At 39.0% G+C, this 16,804-nt stretch overlaps 1 long non-coding RNA gene across 4 annotated transcripts in view; it reads left to right on the top strand.

Annotated features, from left to right (window-relative positions):
- Positions 1-16,804, top strand: part of LOC111924923 (uncharacterized) — a 131,893-nt gene that overhangs the window by 34,263 nt on the left and 80,826 nt on the right. For 2 of the 4 annotated variants that reach the window (XR_002861937.2, XR_015287014.1), the window contains exons 5-9: positions 1,152-1,418; positions 1,733-1,905; positions 7,664-7,926; positions 11,931-12,051; positions 13,284-13,630. This is a non-coding gene — a long non-coding RNA (uncharacterized LOC111924923). The remainder of the gene's footprint in view (positions 1-1,151; positions 1,419-1,732; positions 1,906-7,663; positions 7,927-11,930; positions 12,052-13,283; positions 13,631-16,804) is intronic. The other 2 variants (XR_015287013.1, XR_015287012.1) reach the window with 1 other exon arrangement.

Below are 16,804 nucleotides of genomic sequence, written 5' to 3'. Positions count from 1 at the left end.
AAAGAAGAAGCAGGATAAATGATTGTATCTGGCAGCTTTACATGTAGCTCATGCTGAAATATATTGGGGCAGATTCTAGACCTACTGTGGTGGTTCAGAGGTGCTGTAATGATGGGTTAGATGTGTCTTTGGAACTGTAGCCTCTAAAGAGCATGGCAGGTTCCAAGTCACTTAATACACTAAATTATTTCTGGTATACAGAAATAGGAACGTATTTTAATTTTATGACAAAGCAAGTCTCAGACTAATAATCACGAATGCTGGACACTGTTTGCCTTCTGAATTCTCTCTCCATGTTCTGTTAGCATTCAGTATAGATGGATATATATATTCTAAATAGCAAAGGTAACATTCTCTGCTATGACTCCAAATTCAGAGTCAAAGATTAGGGAGTGTGCTGAGAGAAGTAATATTGGTAAAGGCTATCTCTGCCATATTTTCTGAATTTCACTATATAAATTTCTTTAAAATACCAAGAAAAAGGATTTCTTTTTTCCCAAGATTTCCCAAGAAAAAGAAGACTCCATTTTTTGTAAATAACCAGCTTCAGATAATTTAATATTATGTGGGAGATGACAAGAAACAATTAACCTATTTGGAGAAAATACAGGAATTTATAGGAGCAACATAACTCATGAAGCAATAATTTAAAACTGACCTTCTAATCCATTTCACCAACCCAGAGATAAACACTGTGGAATGTTTCAAATTATAAAAGAGTCTGCCTTGATCTAAGTGGGTTGAAGAGTCAGACTAAAAGCATCTCACATAAATTCAAGCTACAGTTACAAATATTCCTGCTGCAATACTGATACATGAGTAGAAAAGTCCTAGCTGGAAATTTTTAGAAGGAAAATGTTAGTTGATAAAAAACAAACACTTTTGCAGCAGTGTGTTTATTTCAGTGAAATGTTGTTGGGAAAGAATAACTGAAACACTCCATTAAACTTTTTTTGAACGGTGTGTTACTTTTTTATCTTTTTTTTTTTTTTATCAAAGGTGTTTTTTTTCCCTATGTTATTTTTTTCCTCTGTTTCTATTTCCTAGAATATTTTCTCTAACAAAATAGCTCGAATCAGCACAGTGCATATCTGTTAAGCCAATTTGTCAATCATTGTTTTATATGAAACTTTAGCTCTTCTCATTTTCAGTGTGCACTGGAGCAGAAGTAGCCAATTCCTCCCTGAAGATGGCAAGCCCTGGGTTCCTGAGGTGCCCTGACAGTGAGTGTGGGGTTTCTGCTTGCACTGATGGCATCTTCTGACCTCCTGAGAGCTCCTGAGGACTGTGGATGGCTTAATCGTGTACCAGTATGGTTTGCTTTTTCCTACAAAGAAGGCCACACAGAGACCTACATACCCAACCAAGCTGGACATGTAGTGGTCACTAAACCAGTTGCAATCTATGAAATAGAGCAGGTACCTCTCAAATATTCCTTGAATGGTCCTTGAAACTGTCCATCAAGCCCCTTCTGAAATTAGGCAATGGGTGGGTATGCTAAATGAGAGACAGAAGCTCATTGTCTACTGAAGCCCATCATAACATTTTAATTGCCACTTAAATCACACTTAACCAAACGCTGGGATTTGGGGCAGCAATCTTAGACTCTTAACTTATCCTTCTGACCAAATCATGAGATTAAAAACAAGAACTCTCAGATATTTCCCTGGGAAGTGTTAAGAATAAATAAAAGATACCAAGAAATAGAGAAAATGCTATCTTTCTGTCACAGGTTAATAATTGGCTGAAGATGCTTGTCTGAGTTGTTGGTAATGATAGCCTCTGGCAGATCAATACAACTGGAATACATGCTGTCTTGAAAGAAAGACTGAAGAGAAACCTTTTCTAGCTCCACCTGCCCCCACCCCCGCAAAAGACTGACCTGATGGCAAGAGGCTGTTAAAGGTGAAGTGCATTCCTTAAGTCTTTTATTTTTGAGTGGACCAGCCTGAGTACTCCAAGCCTGGTGTTCAAACCCACTCTGTCAGTCTTACTTGGATGTTGCATGTGTCAAACACCCAGATGCTCATGAGGAGTGGAGCAGGGTAGGAAAGGAACACACTCTTACATGATTTATTTTCCCTGGACCTCTTTGCAGGGCTTTGCCATGGTGTGCTTCCTATGTTTGGAGGGGTATTCCCTGGCACACGGCTTTCTGCCAAGGCACTTCTGTGTGAAGCTCAGAAGAAAATAGCCCATCAGGTCCTGAGCTCCTATCACTATCAATACTCTCCATATAATGGAAGTGACGGCAAGACTCCTGGAGTAACAGATGCTCCATATGTATACACGAAATTGCATCAAAGAAACTGCACTGCTCTAGCCTTTCCTCACATCCGTGGAGATTGAGCTAATTGACGGGAATGAAAATAGCCGAACTGTGAATGTGAGCCAAGGAAGTGTTGGGGGTCCAAGAAAAACTGCTCTTGGCTTATGTCACTAAACAGCTTAAGTTTCAATTTTGAAAATTACTTCAGTTTTACTTAAATAATTTTGTCTGCCAAGCAGCCAATTTGGGGAACTGATGAATGACAATGTCGCCCCATCTGCACTGAGTGCAATATCCATTTTATATGACCTGTAGCAAAAAAGGGAGGAAAGCATTATATTCCCAGCTTCTCCCTGGCACTCTCTATAAGACTAAATGGGGATAGGGTAGAGAATTAATAAAAGACTAGTTTGCTCACATGGGAGAGGAACAAAGGAAACGAATGCCTTCTGCACTGGAGCTGTGCTGAGTGCATCACTGCACAGTTTCTTTTATCTGCATGCTTTGGGACTGGCACAGCCATGTGAAACATGGTTTTTATTCTATATGGGTCTTATATAAAGCTGAAAAAACAGCTGATGAAGTATGAGAAGCCTCAAGAAACCAGCTGAAACTTCTAACTGAATGTGAGCTTGCACAAGCAGGCCAGACAATCCAGCAGCAAGTTATCACTACACCATCATGACAAAACTCCAGGAGCTCAAATTAAAATTAAATTTGTTTAAGCCAAATTTTGCAGATTCCGAAGTTGCACCTTTCCAGGTACCAGGATAATGCAAAAGCCAGTCTCAGTGTTTGTAAGTAAAATATAGATATCCAGCAAGTGAAGTGAATAATATTTACTTAATTTATGGATTACCTGGGCTGGGATAGTGCTGCTAACCTTCCAGTCAACATTATGAGTTATTTTTTTTTCTTTCTATTTTCATTTTTCCTCTTCCTGAAGGCATAAAAATTTCAATATCAGCCCACCACCTAAGAGTCCAGACAAAGGCTTATAATTCAATGCCTTTCATCCCAATCTCTACGCACAGCCACAGTGTTGGTGTGTGAAACACCAAAGCACTTTTTTTCTTCTAGTGTGTGCCATTTTCTCAGCCTTGGTTTTAATTTTTTTATTCTCTTTCTTTTTCATTAGTAGGGTAAGGGTACCAGCATCTTCTCACAAGTTGGTATGATAGGTGTTATGAGATACCTTGAAAATATTTTGGGTTATACCCCTGACATTAAAATTTTAATAGAAAAAAAAAATAAACCTTGTGCTGAGGTTTACAATGCAATAAATCCACCTACTCAAGGTCAGGGAAGACAGCCACCATTTTTGGGCCAGGGACTATTGAAATGTATTCTTATTATAACTTTATTTGAGTGCAATAAGCAATGAGTGGAGAACTAGCCATTATGAAAAAGCGAACCCCACGTGTAAATCAGATGATCGCATTAAAAAGATTAAAATGTCAATGGCTGCTGAAGTCCGAAAAAGGAGTCTACTGAGACCTATAAAATTAGAACTAAGAGAGGGAGGTGGCCCTTAAACTTTTAACCAGATATTGTAGTGTATGAATGGCCACATTAGTTAATTTTTGTCATGACAATCTAATTTTTCTATTGATTATTTGCTTTTATTAGTTGAGTCTCCTAAGAGATTAATAAAGTCTGAAGAGGCCCTCTCCCCTCCCCACCCCCTTGCAATGCTCTTTTTGAGAAAAGATGGGGCATTAAAAGATGAGAAAATGGGGCATTAAAAAAGCAGGTGGTGGTCCTGGATTTCACAGTGTCACGTGGGAATTATGTTGGTGAGGCAGCCTCACACTGCTACGTCTCAAGGTTCTCACTCAGGCAACTGGGAGTTTTATGAGGAAGGCTGGAGAGAGGACTTCAGGAATTGGCCCCTGGTGAAGAATCTTATACGACGTGAGCATTGTGCTGCATGCACAGCCAAGGGCCCGCAGAGAGCTGTCTGAAACAGCAATAGACACAAGGATTTACGACAAGAAGCAGCAATTGCAATATCTGGCGCTAAACATTTAATCTATGGTTACAGTTTTTACTTCGGATCAGAGCTGAAGTCAGCAGAATTAAATCTTCAAGTGTATTTCAGCAGCCCTAAATCCTTCTGATACTGTTAACAGTGGCAGACTTCCAAAATGCATTCTGTTAATAAGACAGTAAAGTATAAAACCGAGTTATCTTCTACAAGAAAAGAAAAAAAAAGAAGAAAAATACGAAGAAAGATTGTTATAAAGCTGCACTTGTGGTATCCCAGCCATTTTCTAGCTGAATTTCTTTCCAAATTATTTTTTTAACCCACTGCCCTTGGTGAATAAAAGAAACTCACTAGGAGAGAAATTTTACCCCAAAGCTTCAAATTTTCCTCTTATTTTTACAGGTTAGAAGAGGTTAAGAAATCACCAATCAGCTGGTAACATGCAGTACCAATTCTCTGCAGGCTAGCAAAAGGGATTCAGCAGCTGTTACCTTCACTTTTGCACTTAACATAACTTTTTGTTCACCTGCAGCTAAAGAAGATTTATGCAGAGCACACTGGGAGGTTGCTCAGCTCCCCAAGGCAACTCCATTAGCTTTCCCAGGAGCTATATTAAATGTGTATTAAACCACAGACACACATACACACACACACATACACACACACACATACACACACACACAAATACACACAAAATCCCTTCAGCTAATGCACTAGTTCCAGCTTTAAACTGACAAAAATGAAGATACTCATAGAAAAGGCCCAGATGACATCCTTAAATCTCTGCTTTATGCCTCAAAATTACAGAATATAAGGGAAAATCTTTGCTTCTCTGAGTTTCTCTCAAATTCTTCTTTGGTTCATCCAAAGTGGATTGCCAAGTATATTTGTAGGACCCAAGTGCTCTGTGTGTGTGTGTTTTTGTGTGGGAGGGCTTCTAAAAGGCAGATTTAAAAAAAAAAAAAGGAAAGGATAATATCTCTCATTTGCACATAAGTGTTCACTTGAGCCATTAAATTCATGTTGTGCTGAATGAATGGAACTATGGCATACCTTGAGAACACACACCTGAGACTCTGAAGGTTGTATTATGGTCACATTAGCAAACACTCTGGAAGGGAAGCTGTGGGAATCAATGCCCCAGTGCCAATTGCTGGAGGTCTCCTGCTTGCAGAGGGGCTTAGGAAGCACACATGGAGAAGGAACAGCTGTAACCCTGGTTACAGGGCCAGAGACTCTGGTGGCCCCAGTCCACCAGAGTCACAGGCCTGGTGGAAAAGTCCTTGGAAGAGTAAAGTGGGATTAACAGCAAATGCTAATCTCACCTCTACTCTGCTAACTGCTAGAATATTTTGCTTGTATTTGCTGGGATGCTTGTAAAATTTATCAGAATGCACATCCTATTCAGCTTACTGAGGAGCTGAGGAGTTTTGGAATAATTTTATGTGCATTTCAGTTTCTGAAGGACCCCACTCATTCCTTGAAAAAACTGTTGTCAAATACCAGCCATCACTGAGGTTGCTGGCTGTTGTCATCGGCATGATGTCACATTCCTTCAGGCTTCAAGCATATTAATAGTCCCAGCATGACTTCTGCTTTCCAACAAGGTAAACTCATGCAGCGGTGTTTTGGGAAAAGAAAAGAAATGGGAAATTTTCTGAATTCCAATTCTCCCGTAGAACAACCACCAAGACCAGTGAAAAGATGCATGCTATGCCAAAAATTGTACTTCAAGTGTCTTATCAAACTTGTAAAAGGTGCAGTGAAAAAATAGAGGTATGGGAGTCCATCCAACCTTATTTCTGCTACCACAGATGGGTGCTTGCATATGATACAGTTTTCAAATAACTGGCCAGGAAATTTTTTTCCCCACCAGCTCTTTCCTTCCCTTAATATGACCCTTTTTGCAAATTTTAGATCTTCTCCCCAGGGTACAGGAACACTATATTCAAACTGTATATATGTGTATTTTGCTCAAACATATTTCAGAAAGTGCCTAATTTCTTCTACATTAAAGTTTCCCCTAATATTTCATTTGAAAAAGGCAGCTACATGGAAAATTTCAGTCTACAATGTTAGAGCTTGACAGATTTACAAAGAATTATATATGGAATTTTACAAAGTGAAGTGTTGGCCATTTACCAGCCTTCTAATTTTTCTTAATAGAAACTTGTTTCCTGCAGAGAAATCATCAGATTCGTTGCAGTGCCTTATAGATTTTCATACCAAACTTTTGTATACAAAAGCCTTTTGCAATGATGGTGATGGTCAGGTCACACTGCAAAGTCTATTTGGATGCTAACAGCGATATCACCCAGATTAGCTCTTGGAGAATTTCTCTGGGTCAGTTATGCTTTCTGCTTGCAGTATTGCCTATTGACTAATGCAGCAGGAAATATGGGGCATGAGAAAGTGCTCCAGGGGAAAGGTAACTTGGGAAGATGTAAATGTCCATTCAGAATAGTTCCTGGCAGCTCTAAGGTAGATTGAGGCAGTGTGGACCAGGGAGCCAGAGACAGTTTGATGATAATCCCTGTTTTTGCTGTGGGCAGCAAGGATCTAGAAAATCTGCTCACTTGTTTGTTTGTAAAGACTTCCTGGCTTAGGACATACCTTCATAAAGGTCAGTGACTAAGTTTCATAAGCTCAGTAGAGGAACATACTCAAGCCTTTACTCAGTTTTCTGCAAGTAATTAAATCTCAGTTTCTCGAATAAAAATCAGAGACATTCTTGCAGTGAGTCTTGTCATTAAATTCTGACCTGGGTTGCTCATTTCTAAGTCATAGTTAATTTAAGTAGAAGCTTTTTTTTTTTTTTTTTTTTTTTGTTTCATGGTTTGGACAGTGGCTTTTATAAGTTTGAAAAAATATCTGCCAATATTTTGTCTACTTATTTTTCAATTTTTTCAGTGAAAAGCTGTCAAAATTACAGGTTTTTAATAGATTTCTCTGATAGAGGTGCAAAAGAGCAATAGGAGATGGGTGCAACATCTTGGTAGTTTTATCTATATGATTCTATTTCTGTTCAAATAGCAAAAGATCTGTACTGTAGGGCAACATGCATATGAAAAATAATTTCATATGTGTTTATGAAGAAGGGGAACACAAGCAAGGGAGCCTGGCCAAAAATCCAGAGATGTTTTTCAAAATTTTCTTAGTGCAAAGATTTTAGATCTGTTATCACCAAGACAAAAGGAGCCAATTTCTACAAGAAGCTCTTATTAACAGTTTTCACTATCCACTTTAGTCTTCATCCTTGCAGTGTTTTGTGTTTCAGCATTCCTGCCCTCAGCTTGTTTTTGGAATAGCAGCCCTGAAGACCCTTAAATAGAGCTATGTTTCTGGGCATAGACATAATTCCTCTAGCTGTGGAGGAATAGTAAAACAAAGCATCTTTTCTGTTGCAGCCCTGCAGATCACTGAATGATAACAAGACTGAGGATTTACAGTGGATTCAAGGTGCTTCTCTGCTCTGGAATTCCTTCTGACTCGTCAAAGAGATGACAAACAAGTCCCTCACTCCTGAGGTGTCGCACACAACTTCAAGGAGCATAAATATCCTGTTGTGTTTCCTCTATCAGCAGTTTACTGTGTGGTGTATCTCAGCCATGTATGTGGCACATCATTCACTGCTCCTTTCTCAGACCTCTGGATAAGGTCCAGTTCTCTGGTAAGGAAAGTTCTGGGATGTTTTTCCATGTTCTGATGGGCTTCGGATGAAAATGAGCTCTTTTAATGAACCAAGTGAACCAACTGAATAGAATCTTGTTCTGCAGTACTTGCAATTATCCATCTGATTTTTATTTCCATATGGATTTCTTCAGGTCTGGCCCTTTCCTCTTTTTGACAGTCGTACAACTCTCGTGACTTAATACGGTTTCTCTTCAGCACTGTCTCAACATTTTCAGTTTTCTGTATGCTACCAATTTTGTACTAAAAGAACCTCAGAGCACTGTTGGTGTTGGAAATGGAAAAATTAAGGTTTTGGCAGTTTTGTGAGGTAGCTTGGTCTTGGTCCCCAGGAAGGTCTCATGATTTAGCACTGTTGAACAAGCACACTACTGAGAGTTTTCTATTACAGTTATAAGCACGTAGCTAAGAGTGCTGACATTTGCATGGTATGTAAAAGCAGAAATCCAAGCCAGAAAAAGATACTGACTTAGAGAGAGTCATAAAATAACACCGGGCCACCTTCCATGGCTGGTATTCTCCTTTGTCTCCACAGGAGACAGTACACAAAGCCTGTGTAAGCCACTGGAGAGAGGCCTGTTGTGTTAACACCATGTTGGAAAGCAGTGCTGCTGTGGTGATGCCATGTTCCTGCCTGCAGTGTTCATAGTGTTTGGCTACAGAGGAATGATGAATTTAGGTCTTGAGATACTGCTGGATCCAGAGTGAAATGTGTGGGAATTGGCCAGTCCTCAGAGCAGTGGTGAAGGTGGAGGACAAATGTTGACTCACCTTGAATGCAATGTCACCTAAAATCTGATAGCTAAAACATTGTCTCGTATTGTGCTGTAGATTTTATCATACACTGTTTTCTCTTACACTATAGCTTTGCTGTAAGTTTCTGATGAAGATTGAGCCACTAACTTACAATGAAATAAACTTCAGTTTCCAGCTAAAATGTTTCATTTCTCTTTGCAGAGTCTCTTTGCCCTCTGCAAAAGAAAAAAGTCACTATTACCAAAATTCTGCTTTCCAAATTAATATCACCACGAAGATCGTTGATAGTTAGTATAATAGGAGCAAAATATGGAACCTAAATGTTTCAAAAAACCCAACCTATTGAAAGCATTCACTTCTATTAATCACGCAATATAATGGGCTGAATCAAGATGCTGTATTTATTTCACTCCAGAGGAAAGATCACCATAACTCAACTGCATCTTTGCCACTCATGAATTATCAAGTCTTGCTTTGCTTGTGGGATAAATATATCTCTGTTATGTATGCTCTTCTTTCCTCTCTGTGTATCTATATATATTTTTGGTGTCAATTTTTATTTATATGCATATACCTGCAATGCCCACAGTGGAGATTGTTACTTTGCAGTAAGTTGAAGCAAATCAATTCGGTCTACAGACACAATTTATTTTCCTACTGCAGCATTCTCCGGTATCATTGCAGGAGATGCCTCCACAGCCTTCACTGTAACTGTTAAAGTGGGCCACATGGCAAAGATGTGAGGGGGTCTAGCATTTGATCAAGCTGACAGGAAGTGTCAGGTTCCTGCTGTTAGCTGCAACGCCAGCATGATGACACGTATTTGATGTCATTTCAATGCAGATTCTGACACAGGCCAATTTATGGTCCAATTTATGTCTTGACTCTCATACCAAGGCCAAGCAAGCTATAAAATGTAATAAGAATTTCTTCAATCAATGTCCAGAGGAAAAACAAATCACTCGGTTACTGACACAATATTGCATCAACACTCTGGTAAAGTTCTCACAAGTGTGTGACATGCCCCTAAGCTATGGTGAACATGTAGAATAAAAGGCTGGGCATGACAACCTCACATCTGAAATGGGACCCCCTCAGCTTAAGATCTGTTTCCATGTCAGTTCTTCATCTTTGTGGCTTTCTAGTTTGTTAAGAATAAAATTCTTCTCTCTTTGCTTCCCCTTCCCTTCCCAGCTTCAGCTTTTCCTCCCCACAACTTTTTTGTTGGTTTGTTTTTTGTTTTGTTTTTTTTTTTTTCTGTCTTGCACACTGTATCTAGTTGTCAAAATCTCAGCACAAGGTTATAATGGTCAGATGATGATCTGTCAGTGTGCCTCTTAAAAGCTTGTATATTTTCACTTTCAGATGCTCTCAAATCAGATAGGAACAGCTACCTTCCTCTTCAGGTTTTCGTAATCAAGACAATAACCCTACCTCAGCCAGCTGTTAGAAGACATTGTCAATGTCAAATAGGCATGTATAGCACATATTTTTAATTGGATATGGGATACAGAATGATGTTTTTTTCAAAAGTAGTGGCACTGCCTCTATAATGTGGAACAAACGGTTTTGCCCTGTGGACAGCATAAAGGCATGAGAAAATGTATGTGTGGTCTACACTGTATAACTTCATTCCATTATTCCTCTGGTTCTGTACATTTAGGACTGTAAGTATGAGTATTCTTGGTTTTCTGTAAACCAAAACAGCTGACAGGGGACTTATTTTATTTGGTAAGGTCTTTGCCCTGGTAATTTCAGTAAAGGTGCTGTGCAGATGCGGCTGGCTCTTGAAATGGCTGCGAAAATGAAATCAAGGTGAAGGGAAAGTACTCTACGCCTGAACATTTCTCTGCACACATAAAAAAAATTGCCCTCTGAAGCTTGCCCAAGTATAGCACAGGTACCCTTACCCTGCAGTTACACTGCCAGCAAGATGTCAATGTGTGTGCTGTGCAACAAATGGGCTCTGACCTGGCCCAGAGTAGAGCATTGGGTGTCATGTGGGTTGTCCTGTTGAATTTCAGAACCTTTGTGAGGCAGGGGCTGGGGCTCATCCTTAACTGGTAAAGGAGCTGCAAGACCCCAGACAACATTTGCTGCCACTGTGGTCCTGGCAGCCAGGAAGCAAAGTGGTTTGCAAAGCTCTTATACTTAGAAATGGAAATTCTGCCAAGCCCTGTGCTCAACACAATCCTGGAAAGCTGATTTTCTTCCACATGGTTTAAGCATCTCATACAATGACTGTTCACATCTCCTTAGGTTTGGTCATCTGGATATCTACAAAGGTTTTCTCTAATATTTCTCTAGTACCGCTTCTAAAAACTCTTTTGCCATAATTCAAGGAATTTTGTCCTTCTATTAGCATCCATTTGGCCTCAAATTTATCTCCTTCTGCTTGTTACATTTTCCTCCTTTCCCTGCTACTTTCTTTATGAACTTTCTTGTTCTGACTTCATCACCTTTGTTTGTCAATATAGCACCTCCCTGCAGTGCAGTTAACAGTGACCAGTATCTGCCAAACATGAGTCCGTTTTTCTTCATTTCTCCAAAGGAACAGGACCATAAATAATAAATTTTGTTTTAGTGGAGTGACACTTTGCTTGTGTTTGTGCTGGGTTTGGGGTTTTTTTGGTTGTTTGTTGTTTTTGAGGGGTTTTGTTGCTTTTGTTTTTTGGGGTTTTTTGTTTGGTTTTTAGGGGAGGGATTTTGTTTGTTTGTTTTTGTTTGGGTTTTTTGTGTTTTGTTGGGGTTTTTTGTTTTGTTTTTTTTGTTTGGTTGTTCTGGTTTTTTCCTAGAATATTGATATTTAACATTTTTATAAAGGGCAAGCATGTGTGTTATACTGGAAGGAGAAAAAAGAAAGGACTGTGAAAAGAGCAGAAATTTCTTTTTCCCAAGGATTGTAAATAGTTGATATTTGATTTTCCTACATCTCAAAAGAGCCTTTGAGTTCCAAAATTCCTTTTAAATGAAGATGGTTTGCTTTCAAAAAGAAAAATTGACACAAAAGTTATTCTAATGATTGCAGATGGGTAATAGATTTTTTTTTAAATGGAAAATGTCTTATTGAGAAAGATTTAAACAAACATTCATTTTGTTTGTAGAACTCTCAATTTTCTCCTGCTCCAATGTAAATCCAAATGGTGAGATTTTGACTGTCTTAGGCTGTGTTTTGTTTGAAACAGGATTGCCAGAAAAGATTACAGAATAGCTTCTCATTGACTCTAGGATCCCTGAAAATGGAGATGTTTCCGAGGCCAGAGCCTGGACTGAATTCTCTCTCCTTGAATCCTGTGCAAGCAAGCCTTGCTGTTCTGGAAAGAGTGTTGCTGGCTCTGGGAGCAAAAAGGTTTTCCTTTGATTCATCACCCATCTCCTTGTTACTGCTGTTGGCTATTGTATTGTTATGTGCCACCTTACATTAGTTTGTATTTTATTTTATTTTATTGTATTACATTTTTCAGAGAAGTGTTGGGCCATATTCAGACTCTGCTGTGGCCCCAAAATATGAAAAAAGACAACTGGGGCCAGTTTAGACTCCCTAACGAGAGCTAGACAATGTTTGTTTGACCAAAAGTGGCTTCTTTGAACTTAAGCAATATTTTAAGTACCTGAGACAGTCTTAGTCTTCATGTTTCTTTTGAATATGTTTCCTTGTGCATTCATATGTTTGTGTAATTAGCCTGTCACTATGTCAAGGTCTCCCACAGTATATTTCAGTCACTGTACAAATAATGAATGATGGCAAAAATAGGTATTTTTACATAATGCAGTCACTCTTACTGTACCCATGGCTAAAAGAATCATCAGAGCATGTGCAGTTCAGTGTTACACTTGTCATTGCAAGCATTCATGTGGGCAGAGTAGCACAGAAAACTCTACAAAGACCATTTTTTTTTCTTTTCATTGCATTTTCTAATGTTATTATCCTCTCATAGTTCTAAAAATCCCATCTAAAATGTTGTGCTGTGTCTATATTTTCAATGCTTGATATCAAAGTGGTTCTCCACCCACAGCTGATATCACTGCGAGAACTCAATGACTGAGGTGACTTTGTAATTGTCCCTTTTCTCTTCCCATCATTCAGTGCCATCTTAGAGGGCTCACCTGCATACACTAATAACAGAGATGTGGCACACAGATACCATGAACAATAATTGATCCTGTGTGAATTCCAAGGAGGAACTGCACTGGAAATTAAGTTCTGCTCTTAGGAGTATCCTTGCATGCTCAGTGAGTGGATGATTGCAGCCAGCCTCCCTTAAAAGCTGAAACTAGTCCAAAACAATCATACATCCCCAATCTCCCTAAGAAAATCTGACAAAACTAAATCTAAGAAGTTATTTTTATAGCTCTGTTTATAGCCCCTTTGTTTATGCAGAGATAGGTCAGCTGAATTGAAATCTTTAAACCCTTAAGTACAATGTTAGCTTGCAAAAAAGAGGTGTAACAAAAAGCATGATCAAGACTTGTTACACTTTCCCTTCCAAGCACGAGGCTCTAACAATATTTTTTAAAGCACATATAATTGATACCCACTTCTATTAAAAATCTAAATTAATTTCCTCTCTCTCTCTCTAGTGCACTGCCACTCTGAATACTTTCATCAAAGAGTGGTAAACCAGCAGCTTGCTGTGTTTGCACAAAATAACTGCTGCAGTGTGCTGAAAAACATCCAACCTGCACTTCTGCTCCAAGTACGTTGTTTCATGCTGTATGGTCAATAAGTGTATGGATAATCAGGAAACTTGGCCCTCCTGTTACCCAGAGCTGTTTCTTCCTGAAGCAAAAGCCTCTGTATAAGAACACGATTTTATACCGATGAAGAAATCGCAGTGTGAGCTGACAATTGGAAGCACTTTCCCACCTGGGATTAGATGAGAATTTTTCATGATATAAGGGATGACACTATCAAGCAACATAAATATGTAAGTATAAAACATCCTAACAATGTGCAATGAAAATTCTGTGACCTCTCATTTGCTTCATTGAAGGAGAAGTACAGAGGGCTTCAAAGACAGTTATAGCTCCCTGTCAGGTCAGGCTGAAGTTTACGCGAAGACTGCCTTTTCTAAACACAAAAAGGAAAGGAAATAAATTGAACTAGTGGGGAAGTAAATTGCAAAATATGTGCTGTGCATTGTTATAGAGTCTCTCTGAAGGGTGGTGTGATAAACCAAAGATTTGCTGACACTTAGGGAGCAGCACTGACAAGATAATATTGGCCTTCCTACCCTAAAAGTAGCAACCTGACCAGCTGGATGTTAATTTATCAGAGCTGGCAGAAAAGCACTGGGGAAGACAGTAAGAAGGGAGAAGCATCTTGGTAGAGCAATCACTATAAAGAAAACCAGACTCATATTCTTTGCAGCCATTGGGGCAGTATGCTGGGGGGAAAAAAAAAAACAAAGACAGTATTGTTTGGGGAGTCTTATCTTTTCAGAAACATCTTTAAATTGTTGTCTGTATGATTATATTTGAATCTACTTGCATTCTCATTGAATGATTTCTTGTAGTGAGACTAAACACTTTCCTCATGTAGTAACACCTTTTGAAAATCTGTCTTATATTAAACTTTTTATGGTAGATGAATAGGATGGACACATTTTTCTTCTGTTTATTTTTACTAATTGGGTAATCTTTGAACTCAGCCTTGGCTGGGGAGGAACTGAACTAGCAAGGGGAGAACTGAGAAAAATCAGGGTGTCTTCAAATCACTCTGAGACACAGAAACATAATGTCATGGCAACAGCAGCAAACATGGTTTGTGTATACAAGCTCCTAAAAATTACCAGATCCATTTTTCTTCTCTGCTTAAGAATACAGGTCAGAAAGATGCTCTGAGTTGCTTCCCAACAAAGTCACTAACTTCCTTGATTTTTCCTAAGATATGAAATAATCTCAGCGTTTTGCCATGCTAACTAGACATCACAGGGCTTTGCCAAAGTGTGTATGCCAACTGAGGTTTTGACTCCTTTTGTTTTGTGCTGCACTGGACTCTGTGCCCTCCTTTCGCTTTCTCATGCCGTAGGTGAAACCACAGCAAAACCAAATCGAGGTGTTCTGATCAGATCTGATGGTTTGCTGTGTGCATCCACTCATGAAACCAAAAGGCACCTGGGCTGTGACTGTGTGTGCAGGCTCCTGATGGTGTTTGTGTACTTCCTTTTCATTTGGACACAAGTACAATTGAATGAGATGCTGGCAGGAGATTTAGGAGTCTTCAGTGCTTGACTTGAAACTATTTGAGAGAGCCTACATCCTCAGGACCACTCTGTTGACTCAGAAAGACAGTTTACATTTCAGGGTTGTCTAAAGTCCCTTCTACTTAGGGAAGAGATTTTGGAGTGAAAAGATACGTGATTCTTAGGAGTTTATTGTAAAGCTGAACATACTAGTCTGGAACGAGGATCCCTGTGTTCCCCATTTTGTATAGGAAATCACTGGTGGTGCAAAAAGGATAGTACACAACATGATGCATATAGGTAGCTGTGCAATGATCCAGTGATTCAGAGTGCTCAGGATCTGAGTCTCCCTTGGGTTACACTCATACCTATTGCATGGAAGTTCATAGAACCATGCCAGTGTAAAATTAGTCTGGGATCATAATCAAGCAGGGACACTTTGATCAAGTCACATTCCAAATCAGAACTGAAATCTCTCTAATAAGAAAATAGTTTTCTGCAAAAGCATTTCTCCATATTAACACATATTGTCACATATAACCCTTCCTATAGATTTCTTCTGAAATTCAGTTTGGCTTATACACTGTGTGAATCTTGGCTGCAATTGTGTATTGCAGCCATCCTACACAGTCTATATAGCCTCACCGTCTCATGCTAAAGACAGGATGAGAACTCTTTATCCTTCTCTGAGCAAGTTGGCAAACAATTGGTACACAAAGGATGTTTCCTCCAGTGCTTGAGAAACAGCAATTTTCTTGCTCATCCCTGGCAAAGATCTGTGCTTTGACTGGAAAATCTTCATGCAACAAATATTGACTAATTGTTGATATTTGATTTTAAAAGGTACTGAACCTGGGGCTATGTTTTAATACTATTATTTATGAAGGGAAGGAAGATTCAGCTGCAGAATTTTAAAGATGGGTAATTTCTCTGGTACAGTTCATAGTTCTGTCCCACAACAATTCTGCCAGGATGTATGAACAATAGCAGCATTTGAAGGACGAAGAGTAAGAAATAGTGCTGGAGCAAAGGGTGTGGGTTAAGCTAATATTGGTGCCCAGCATTTTACACTGTGAAACCACAGCCTGAGACTCTTGAGAAGAGTCTGCAAAGACATGGCACCCTTGGGCAAAAAAGTTCCAGCAAGACAAGTTTTCAAACTCCAAAACTATCTCAGGGAAAAATAAAAGGAATAAGATAGTTTTCTATGACTTAAAAGGTTACCCATTCAAAAGAAACGGGAATAAATTGGTCTTAAATGGCTTAACAGGACCAGGCTAGAAAGATGCACAGAGGCATCAGGAAACAAACCATAGGTGTTATGTTTCATTGGAACTGAGCATTTATTGTAGTAATCAAATTAAAGAATAACTGGTTTGTGAAACCTTTGGCAAAGTCTGTGCAATTCTACTATAAAATGAAAAGGTTAATTTGAAATTCAGAGTCCCCCCAAGACAAGTTCTGGAAAAGAAGGTATTTAGGATATGGGAAATTCAAAGTGGCACTTCTATGGCTGGGACATGAATGATGAAGTCCTTTTTTATTTTTTTTTTTAGAAGATATAGAAAGTTATTCTGGGTATATGATGGGCAGCAGAGAAATTTAAAAAGAAGCAAGGCTATCCCTCCTCAAATCACCATTCACAGAGTAAGCAAGTAGGTGCCAGGATCATTCAGCATAGAGATAAGGGACAGGTTCCTTTATGTAATTTTCTGAAATCTACAGAACAGAGCAGCATTAATAACAGATAAACTGACAAGTGGATGGTGAAGAACAAAATTCAGTAACCCAGAACATTACCAGCAGTTCAAGCATCTGCAGTTGTGTGAAGATTACTTCATTCAATTTTCTTCAAATAATACCCATTCTTTTACATATCTCTCTGAATCTGTGGAAGAACTGTTTTTCACAAAACAG

The sequence above is a fragment of the Cyanistes caeruleus genome, chromosome 1 (assembly GCF_971803275.1).
Source record: "Cyanistes caeruleus chromosome 1, bCyaCae1.hap1.1, whole genome shotgun sequence".
Lineage (NCBI taxonomy): Eukaryota > Metazoa > Chordata > Aves > Passeriformes > Paridae > Cyanistes > Cyanistes caeruleus.
The sequence above is the reverse complement of the archived record's forward strand: the minus strand, read 5'-3'. Positions and strand labels throughout refer to the sequence as shown.